Consider the following 10,428-nt stretch of genomic DNA (forward strand, 5'->3'; position numbering starts at 1 on the left):
ACTCGCTCCATTGCTATTGTTGCCAATCTTTGCTTTGTTGTTGAACTGCTGACTTCTTTGATCTTGACCCTTGTTAAAAGGTTGCTTGAATGAAGAACACCTGTCAAAACCATTAGAAGATGTCAAATCTTTGGAGAGTTTAGAAGTACGATTCTCCTATTAGTACCTGGGCACACCAATTTTCTTTTCAAAATTCATAGCAAGAGATTTAGCAAAGGAAAGAGTATGAGAACGAAACGTATTAACCTCCACTCTCTAATCTTTAGATCCAATCCTGAGATGGACTTCCTTTTAAGATGCTTTTCATGCACTTTTTCTATAGATTTCATTTGAATGAGAGCATTCCAAAAATTTTCAATATAGACCTGTTTGGACATCCTCCCCTTTCAATTGTCTAAGAGTATCCCAATGCTGTCGGTGGGCTTTAGCCTTGTACTAAGGAGGTAGAAAATGTTTCTTAATTTCGTGCTAAAAATCCTCCCAAGTACGAGGTTTATCTTGGTAGCATTCCACCATAAAGTAGCATTTTGAATCAAGTGATTCGCAACACACTTGACCTTGTCTTTCTCAAAAAATTTCTCTCCCGAAAAATAGTCATTGAATTGGCTAAGCCAAGCCAAAAGAGTGCGTGCATCCTTCTTTCTATCAAAATTTTGAAAAGAAAAAGCTTTGTGACTAATGCGAGATTCTTTTCGAGCCATTTGAGCCTCTAAAGTTGCTTTCACGGTTCGAAGAATAGAATCTTCACTATCGCCTTTAGTGTCATGCTTATGCCTTTTATGTGATTTCAATTGGTCTTCTACTGCAAGTCTATGAGTTCGTTCATTGACCAATTGTGCTTGTAAAGCTGTGAGTTTCTCTTGAATAGACGGAAGTGCAGGTAGATCAGCCATGAATGCTAAAAAGAAATAAAGATAGGAAAAGGTTAGAAATACATATATGATTTTTCACTCGTGGTAATGATTTTGAAGATCTTGAATCTCGTGGCAATTAGAAGAGCGGTGTGGTCATCCAACAATCACCAAAGTGCTTGAAGTAGTCTCAAAGCATCAGAAGGTCGTCCGTCGGTATTAAAAAAAATATTGGGAATTGAGAGTGAATTTAAGCTTCAGGAAGGCGTAAAATAACCAAATTTGAAAATCTCGCAAATTTGAATTGCTATAATTTTCTGAGCCAAACCAGAATAAAAAACTGAAAAATATTTACAGTTCGAAGTCGGGCCGAATTCGGACGAATTCGGGCTAATTTTGATGAAGTTCTAGCTGAAGAAGCTTTGCATATGAATCTCCTTTTCTTTTTAGACCTTTTTGAGTAAAGCAAATATGTAATTTTTCCCCACCCTTGATTTCTGTAGAGCTTCCTCCACCATTGCAAATTCCAATCCTTGGATCTTCCACATAACCTCTCAGAGACACGGTACACGAATTATGAAAGAGAATATGTTGAATGCATCTAACGAAACAGATGTTTGATCCGGTTGCAGCTAAATTTCCAAGCAAAGAAGAATGCGCCGCGCGCTGGCCTGACGGGCGAGAATTAACGATCCGTGTAGAAGCTTAATGCTAAGCTTAAGCTTGCTTTAGCTTTGTAATATAACTCATTTAAAGCTTTGGGTAAAGCTTTTATCCCTATGATATTTACTTCATGTAACTTAAAAAAGAAACCTTCAACCAAGCCTCCAATTCCCTTGAATTTTTTGATTTTTTTCTTCTTTCACAGAAACCAGAAAATTGCACGTACCTTCTCTCTTTCTTTTGCAAGTCTTCCTCCCTTTGATTTTTCTCAATATTTTTCACCTTCTCTCCCCCCTTTTCTTTGATACCACTGAAACCACTAGGATCATGGGGAGACACACCATCCAACCAAATACCAACTGGTTCATCACTTTAATTAAATTACCATAACTGAAAAATTAATAAATAATCATAAAAAACATAGCATAGAATAAAAACACAAGAGAGAATCATTGGGCGCAATCTATCCCCCGTCAAGAAGTGTCGACTTCCTTCCACTTCTTGAGTATTTATGCTTTATCAATCAAAAATAGCCCATAAGCCAAAAATAAATGCACGCTTATGCATGGGCTTGCCCTTTACAAAAATAGCCCATAAGCCAAAAAAATGAATGCTTATGCATGGGCTTGCCCTTTACAAAAATGGGGATTGCTTTTAACACAAGCTTAGGTAAAGTGTTCCTATCTAAACACTAAAGGATAATTACAAAAAGAATCCCAAGGGCTAATTCATGTGCAAATAAATAAATCCATGCCCAATATAACAAAAGTGGACAACTCAATAGGTCCACGCCCGAATACATCAAAATGGGGCGGCCAAATACAAAATCTCAAAGTAGACATTACGGCAAAAATATCAAAATGAGAACCATCCCGGTAATAGCTCGCACCATATTACCGCCATCACGTCAATCTCACCAACCCACAGGGTTGTCCATTCAAACACACTATGAGTTAGCAACACATGTTACAAGTCCACGACAACACATAAGTAATAAATCCACACTTAGTTCTAGCTATCCCTAATTTCATATGTCCTACACATGGAATATTTGGAATCACCCAAGTGCCATGCTTTAAACATAGTGGTAATTAGGCGTCCCCAATTAACCACAGAAGGATGGAAGGACAAAACGTGACACCTAAGATGATATCATTGGTGTGTGCAGTGGTGCAATTAAGAAATCTCTTTTCTTTTTAGAAGGGCCAACAACAACCTCTAAGTTATCTAATTTCCTTAGTACCATTGTAACATGTACCTTTGAATGCAAATTTAACCTTATAAAGTGATGCGTGTGTTTCCAATTGTTATTTCTTAACAATACATATGTACTACTATCATCATGCAACATTGTAATATTATAACCATTAATTTTACCCTTTATTTTAAGGAATGAATAAAATGAAATAGGGTTACCTAACATATCATTTTGATCGAGGTTACCATCATTATGTAGCATGTCTTCAAACCAATTTGGAGCATAGTCACCCTCGTCGCATTGGGTACCTCTTCAATGTTGTGAAGTTGAGCGATTGTTGGTGGTTTGTTAGTCTTCCAACATCGAGTAGACAAGTGGCCTAGTTGGTTGCACTTGTAGCATGTAGGGTGAGGTTTCTCTACAGTATTAACGTTATGACTAATAGGCATGGGTCGAGATATATTACTTTGATCATTAATAGTCTTTACGTTTTGATTGGAATTTGTGCGTGCATTGCTAGGTGCTACCCAAGGCTTTTTATTTGTATTAAATTATTAAAAGAGCATGGTCCAGTAGAAGCACCATAATGATGAGAAAAGGGTTGTCGATTATTGTTGAAGCCTAAAGTTTATCGATTATTAGATAAAGAGGTAGTGAATTGACAAGGGGGTTCATGCAAACCTCTTTTGCATTTTGTATCATGAGCTAAAGAAATAGCTTCATAAGTGAAGTAGGTTTGAACATGTTTACCTCTACTTGAATAGTCTATTAGAGGCTTGATTCATAACAATGTTGAATTGTATCTTTTGGTACTTCTTCAAGCATATGGAGTTAAAGTAGAGTTTGGCAAAACTTCTCCATGTATTGTGGTATCGTCTCACGATCGAACATAGTCAAAGTGTCCCATGCATAACAGGCTTTGAGAGTAACTGAGGTGGCAAAAAGCTTGACTTCATTTTGCATTCAAATTCCACCCAAGTAGTTGGTTTGTCACAGCTTTTACAAAGAACATTCCACCATAATGATGCACGATCAACCATGTGGTTGGTAACATATTTTATTTTATCCCTCTCTAAAAAGGTATTCTCAAAAAAATATTCATCCAATCGACTTAACCACGAAAGCACAAGACAAGCATCCTTTTTGCCATCAAATTTGATAAAAGAGAAAGTACGATGGCTAATCTTACTGTCCTTTTTTTGTTTGTTAAGTGTCGAAAGTAGCCTTGTGTGATATTAGCGATGCGTGCATGTTCAGAAGGAGGAGTAGAGACTTCAATACCATCAAGTCATACGAGGCACTTTTGTTGTTGTTAATCTTGAAGTAGTTGCTCGAGAAGTTGAATACAATCCTCAAAAGTTGGTGGCAGAAGTGGAGAATTTGTAAATCCACCATCTCGGGGCATTATCATCTTCATTGTGTTGGTAGTGTTGTTGTTGATGGTTGGTTGATATCGGCACTCAAATCCATGGGTTTGAGATGAAGAGGCTTGAATTGGTTGAGTTAGTTGGCTAGAAAATTTCTCCATCTCTTTGCAAAAGCTCTCAAATATTTTTTTTAAAAGGATTTTTTCAGTAATTTTTTGTGTTTTTTGGGATTTTTTGATCTCAAAAGGGAAATCTTTGAGAAAAATAAGTTTTGAAAGGGAAAAAGAAAATTGTAATTTCTAAAAAATATTAGAGTTGACAGATTTGCGAAATTTACTGAGTTGGGGCTGAGGGCAAAGGATTTATTCATTTTTTAGACTTGTAGTAGAGGGTTGAAAGCTTTTAAAGAATGCTTTAAATTAAATAAAGCTAAAAAGAAAGCTTTAAAGATTTAGTAACTAAAGTGTGGAGAAAAGCTTCGACTGCTGAAATCGCACAGTGTGCAAATTTAAAAAAAAAGCAACTTAGAAAAGAAACGCCACCGTGAGCCATTGGAGGAAGGGTGAAGATGAATTGCAACCAGGGATCAAAGGAAATGTGGTTTTGGGGGGGAGAAAAACATATGTGATGGCCGATTAGAGAGAAGATTGGGAATCAAAAAAATTGCTTTGAATTTTTAGGTGGTTTTGAAAATGGGAAAGTGGTTTTCCACCTCGTAGTAGTGACCTTTGTGTAAAAGAATTATGGGTTTGTATTACCCAATGAACAAAATAATGTTTTTCTTCGAAACCGTAGTTCTTCTATTCTTGCAATTGAAAATTTACCTTTGGCCAAGCTTCATTCAGCTCTTTGTCTACTAACTCTTCACCGCTTTCAATTTTTGCAATCACTCTTGGCTCTGATACCACTATTGTGGGAGGTTGACATGGATCCAAATAATTGATTTCAACAATATTAAATACCAAGCATAAATAAATAAACAATTGCTCAAGACACAAGATTAGGTCCAATTTTATCCCACACAAGAGTGAGCCCATGGTTCCTCTTGGTGTACTTAAATATATTTCTTGAGATAGCTTTTGGGGCTCAAAATAGTGTGCTTTACAAATATGTCGACTTCTTCAAGAACAGCTTGCTTGAGGGTACAAGTTAAACTACTTCAAAATAGATGTGAGTCTAAAACCATATAAAGGTGTACATAACTTGAAAAATCAAATATGCCCAAGGGAGCTTTCACATGTCCCAAATAATATATACATCATTAATAAATATGGATGGCGCCCAAAATGAATTAATGGCGCTTGTTGACACAAAATCAAATATTATTTGTCGACACTCAAAATTGGTTATCTTAAAATATTCATGACCATACCACCGGCTTGCCTCCATTAGCCAATCCAATGATCTGCACTTGTATCAACGAAGCCAATCAATTGATTAAAAGTATAAATAACTATACGAAACTCATATCATCAAGCCAATTAATCTGCACTTATATCAACTAAGACAATCGATTGATTAAAATTATAAATAACTATACGAAACTCATATAATTAAGATGATGTAACCAATACTCCCATGCATGTATGGATTCATCCTAGGCCACCTTCTTATATGAATACAAGGATGTCCGGTGCATGGGCTACTCAACCATGGCTACTCCTCATAATGGGGGCCATACAAACATGAGTTGCTGGTGCCTAGATAATACAATAGTCCCAAAGGCTATTTTTGAATTTGACTTACCCTTTAATCTACTGAGAGAATTTGAACCTCTTTAAAGTTTGCCTTTGAATTTTTAAATGCTTTCACTTGTGCATGTGGATGGGGGGTTATCCTTTTCCACCTAATATCCTCTCGTAAGATTTTTGTGTAAGAGTTTGTCATAGGGGGTGTAAGAACCTTGGATTCTCCCCCCTTAGTGGGTTAATGGAAATTAACTAAGATATCTCTTTATTGATTAAAATTAATAGTTTTAATCATTTTTTCCATGGAAACCTAGTTTCTCTTTCCATGTGAAGCCAAAATTTTCCCAAATTGAAGTAAAAACTATTGCTTAATTCATGATTTTTTGGGGGGGTTTGAAGTAGCCGAATTTGCTCTCAAGGTTAAGCAAGATTAGTCCTTGGTAGTTTTTGTCCCATGATTAGGCCTACTTGGGTCTATCAATGATTAATGTAATTAGTACATGATTTGTATCCAAATTAATGCCTCAATTAAGCACATATAATTAACCTAAACCTACTCCCTAATAGAATGAAAAAGAGTATAATTAACCTAAAAATTAGCAAATACTTACTCTAATAAACAAGATTAAGAAGTTAAATCTAACCTAGCAAGTAAAAATCAAAGATTTGAAGCAAAGTCAAGGTAAATCACTCTCAAAATCTTTCAAATCCCTCTGTAAAATCAAAGTTTTGAAGTAAAGTTACGGTAAATCACTTTCAATATGTTTCAAAACCCTCTTTTAGTTGCCTTTAAATGCATCTAAATCAACCAGTTTTTAGCTTGTTTCTTCTATAATCCTACTCTAAACACAAAGCTATGCACGAAATCAAAGTATAAATACCAAAAATCTTTCAAATTCCTCTTTTAGTTACCTTTAAATGCATCTACAACTCCCAAATTTGAATGTAAATGTGTACCAAAACTCACAACATCGGGCAATGGCAAACTCCATTTGGAATGAGAATGAGAAGTTCAAAATTCAAAGTGATAAGGTGCTCCCAAATAGCGGTGCAAGGTATGCTAATCCTTGTGGGAGCAAGGGTCATGTGGGGAACTTACTGAATTGCCAAAGCTTAAGAGCTTCATCCTTGTGTGTGGGCATCTGCTTAGTGTCGCTCTTCTCTTGCACTCTTTGTCACACCAATGTGGATCATCCTTTAATGGGTGGTGCAATCGCTCCTTGTCATGATGGAGGTGGTAATTCTTACGTGAGCCATTGACTATGCAATGCCTAATTGCTCAAGAAAGAGGTAAGAGAAGAGAAGACAAGGAAGTAGAAAGAGATAAGCCGATTAGAGTAAAGCATGCTCGAAATCCCAATCTAATCACATCCACACGTGCTAGATTAGAGTTGCAAGAGAGAGTAGGGAGAACACTAAACTTTATTGCATAAATGGGGATAATGATAACAAACATGATAGAAGTTGGCTTTTATACTTCACATGCCTTTCTTACTAGGTCCCTCGAGAGGAAGGGGCCCATGACCTTTTACAAGTTTTTGGCCTCTCTAGCCAAGTTTTTCATGTCATGATATGACCAAGGGACATATCTTTGTGGTAGGTTGCAAATTTTCCCATTGAATGTCAAGGCTTAGAATTCTACTAGGCCTAAACTTGTTTTCCACTTTTTCTTTGTGTCTGACCTCAAAAAAATCGAGCTCCTACTCCTTCGCGATGTGACATGTGCATTCCCATGTTGCAATGCTTGGTGGGTCAATGCCTTTCACCATTGACTTTATTAACCGTGCATGAAACATTAATGATAAATTATTTTGAGAGTATTCTTCACATTCTCATGGGTACTAGGGCAACATGGTGATCAAGTTAACTCACAATTTTTTAAAAGTACCAAAAATTGGCATAGGAACCCAAAAAAAGCGAGGAAAGGTATTGGAATTACATGCCATCATTTTTTACTATATGAAATTGGCAGCTATCTCTATACATTATATATAGGAAGAGTTTCATAAACCTGCCATGTGACAAGAATTTGGAGGTTCCGGAGGTAATTTGGAGGTTCAAGGCGAGGTTATAGATAGGCTTCTATTACTCTAGAAATTTGGAAAATTCCAAGATGAGAATTATATAAGGGTGTTTACAGACTATGGGCCTGCCCACAAAAAAGGTTGAGAGTTGTGGGCAGGCACCTTTTTGATAAACAATTGCTGGGTAACAATACCCTTTACAGACCATGGGCATGCCCACGGAAAAGAAGTCTTGCAGCTGAGAGCTGTGGACATGCTATTCTGCCCCCCCGAAATTGGAACGGTGGTTGTTGGGCTCTAGTCAGCAAGCACATCAGCGCTGAGGGTGCATGGGCATGGTCACAGTCTGGAAATAAATGTTAGACGAGCGGGTGATTGTGGTGATCTGATTGGTTGGGTAAAACTTTTTTCGTAGGCTTCCACCCAAGTGTGTAAGCACCCTAAGTGAGAAGAAAGGGTCATAAGAAATAAGTTATATTTCTGAAGAGACCTTTCTGGTCCAATATTCATGTTCTCTAAAGAAACCTGACAATAAGTTTTTCAAACTATCCAAGAATAAAGGTGATAGAGTGTGATGGGGGGGTGCATTCTAGATGAGGATGGCACTCCTTTACATGACCCCAAACTGCTTGCTTTGAAATGGGTTATTTTTTTGGGATCTACATTGAGTCCGAAGGAAGATTCTTCTTTGAGGAGGTTCCAAGCTGAAAACAAGATGCTTGGTCTTCTTAATCAGAAAATGGATTCTAATAAAGCTAAATGGTTAGAAAGGGCTATTGAGATGGATGAGTGTTGGTATGCTCTACTAAAGTTGGGTAGGGAGAAGGCTCCTGGGTGGGATGGTCTTTTAACTGAGTTCTTTATAACCTTTTGGCTCTCATTAGAAGAGGTGGTGACTGACATTTGTAAGAAAGCCTTTAAATTTGGTCATTTGGGACAAGGCCTTTAAAGAAGGATTGGTGAAACTTATTCCTAAACAGACTGCTTGCAAAACAAATTTGGGCATTGGAGGCCTATCACCTTACTGACTGTGATGTATAAAATTTTAGATAAGGTGCTTACTATCATATGGGGTTTGGTATCAGAATGGCTACTTGCATCTAGTCTTTTTCCTTGGGTGGTTACTCTAAAGTACTTCTTAATGGAAGAATAGTAGGGGGCTCAACAGGTCAGTCAGACAGGGGTGCCCTTTAGCCCCCCTACTGTTTGCTATTGCTTCTCATCCTCTAATCATATCACTGAGCTGGCGTGTAGGGAAGGCAAGATTACTGGCTTAAAACTTAAACATAGTGAGCAACTGGTCATTCAGTGCTTTGCTGGTCATTCAGTGCTTTGCTGATGATTTTCTATTATTTTTAAAAGCTGAGAACATCAATGTGAGAATGGCCTTAAATATTGTTCATGGTTTTGCTGATGCCTCAAGTTCTAAATGCAATATTCTAAAATCTAGGATCATAAGCTTGACAGAGGATAATGATTTTGATCTTCAGAGATGGGGATGTGAGGTAGTACAAAAGGGTCCCATTATGAGACTGCTTGGAGTTCCCTTTGGGGTGGGTCTTATTAATAAACAATTGGTCATGTGGACCATAAACAAGTTTGTTTAGAAATTAAAGAAGTGGGAAGGTTTGAGAGTACCCTTTCATATGAGAATTGATTTATGCAACTCAGTGTTGAATGCCTATGTTATGTTCTAAGTCCAGTGCTTAAATTTGGGAAGTATCACTGGAAGGCGATTATTGGTCCTATCAGGGATTTCTTATGGAGAAATGATGTAGGTAAGAAAAGAGTCGCTGCATGGTTGGCTTGGGAGAAGCTGGCAATGCCCAAAAATGAAGGTGGCACTGGTATCATACATCTGCCCACCCATTGTGATGCTAGAAGGATCTTGATGTTACCCAGGATGCTGTCTCAAATCCCCACTTAGACCTTGATGATAAGGGAGATGGTGGAACTAATCGAGGTTTTGGCCAGAGGGAGATGGGGAAACTTAACTTGGATAGACAAATTGTTCTCAGTTGCTTCTCTGAAAATTACATGCTCTGATTTCTGCAAAATGCTTTACAAAACAGCTAGAAAGAGAATATGAGCCTTATGGTTTGGGTGGGTGGAAGGAGAGTATCTGGGAATTCCATGATGTCACTTGGGTTATGGTGGACTCACAAGTTTGACCCTCCTCTTGCTGCATTGGATATTGAGGTGACTAAGTGCCTTAATAACAAAGGTATTAGACACCTGGCTGATTGTTGGGAGAGTAATGCTGCTGCTGAAGATAATGCCAGTCCAATAGATATAAAGGAATTCAAGGATTGGAATCACGGTGCAAGGAAAGTCATGTATTGGCTTTTTTGGTGTCACAAACACACTAATAGGACACATACATGATGCCAACACTCTAGTAGTTGCATGGCAGATCCTGGTGCAGATGTTCCAAACCAATACAAAGGTAAGGAAACTACAACTAAAATAAGAGCTGCATACTATAGAAAATAAAAGCATGTTTGTCAATGAGTATGCTGTAAAGATCAAGGGCATTATTGAATCCCTTGGGTCTGAAAACTATGCATCATCTAGTAAACAAGGTGGTGATGACAAAAGTCAACAACTGTTTGTGATACATCACATGCTTAGTTCCAT

Source organism: Cibotium barometz, chromosome 26 (genome assembly GCF_041138505.1).
Source record: "Cibotium barometz isolate CiBa-2024 chromosome 26, ASM4113850v1, whole genome shotgun sequence".
Taxonomy (NCBI): domain Eukaryota; kingdom Viridiplantae; phylum Streptophyta; class Polypodiopsida; order Cyatheales; family Cibotiaceae; genus Cibotium; species Cibotium barometz.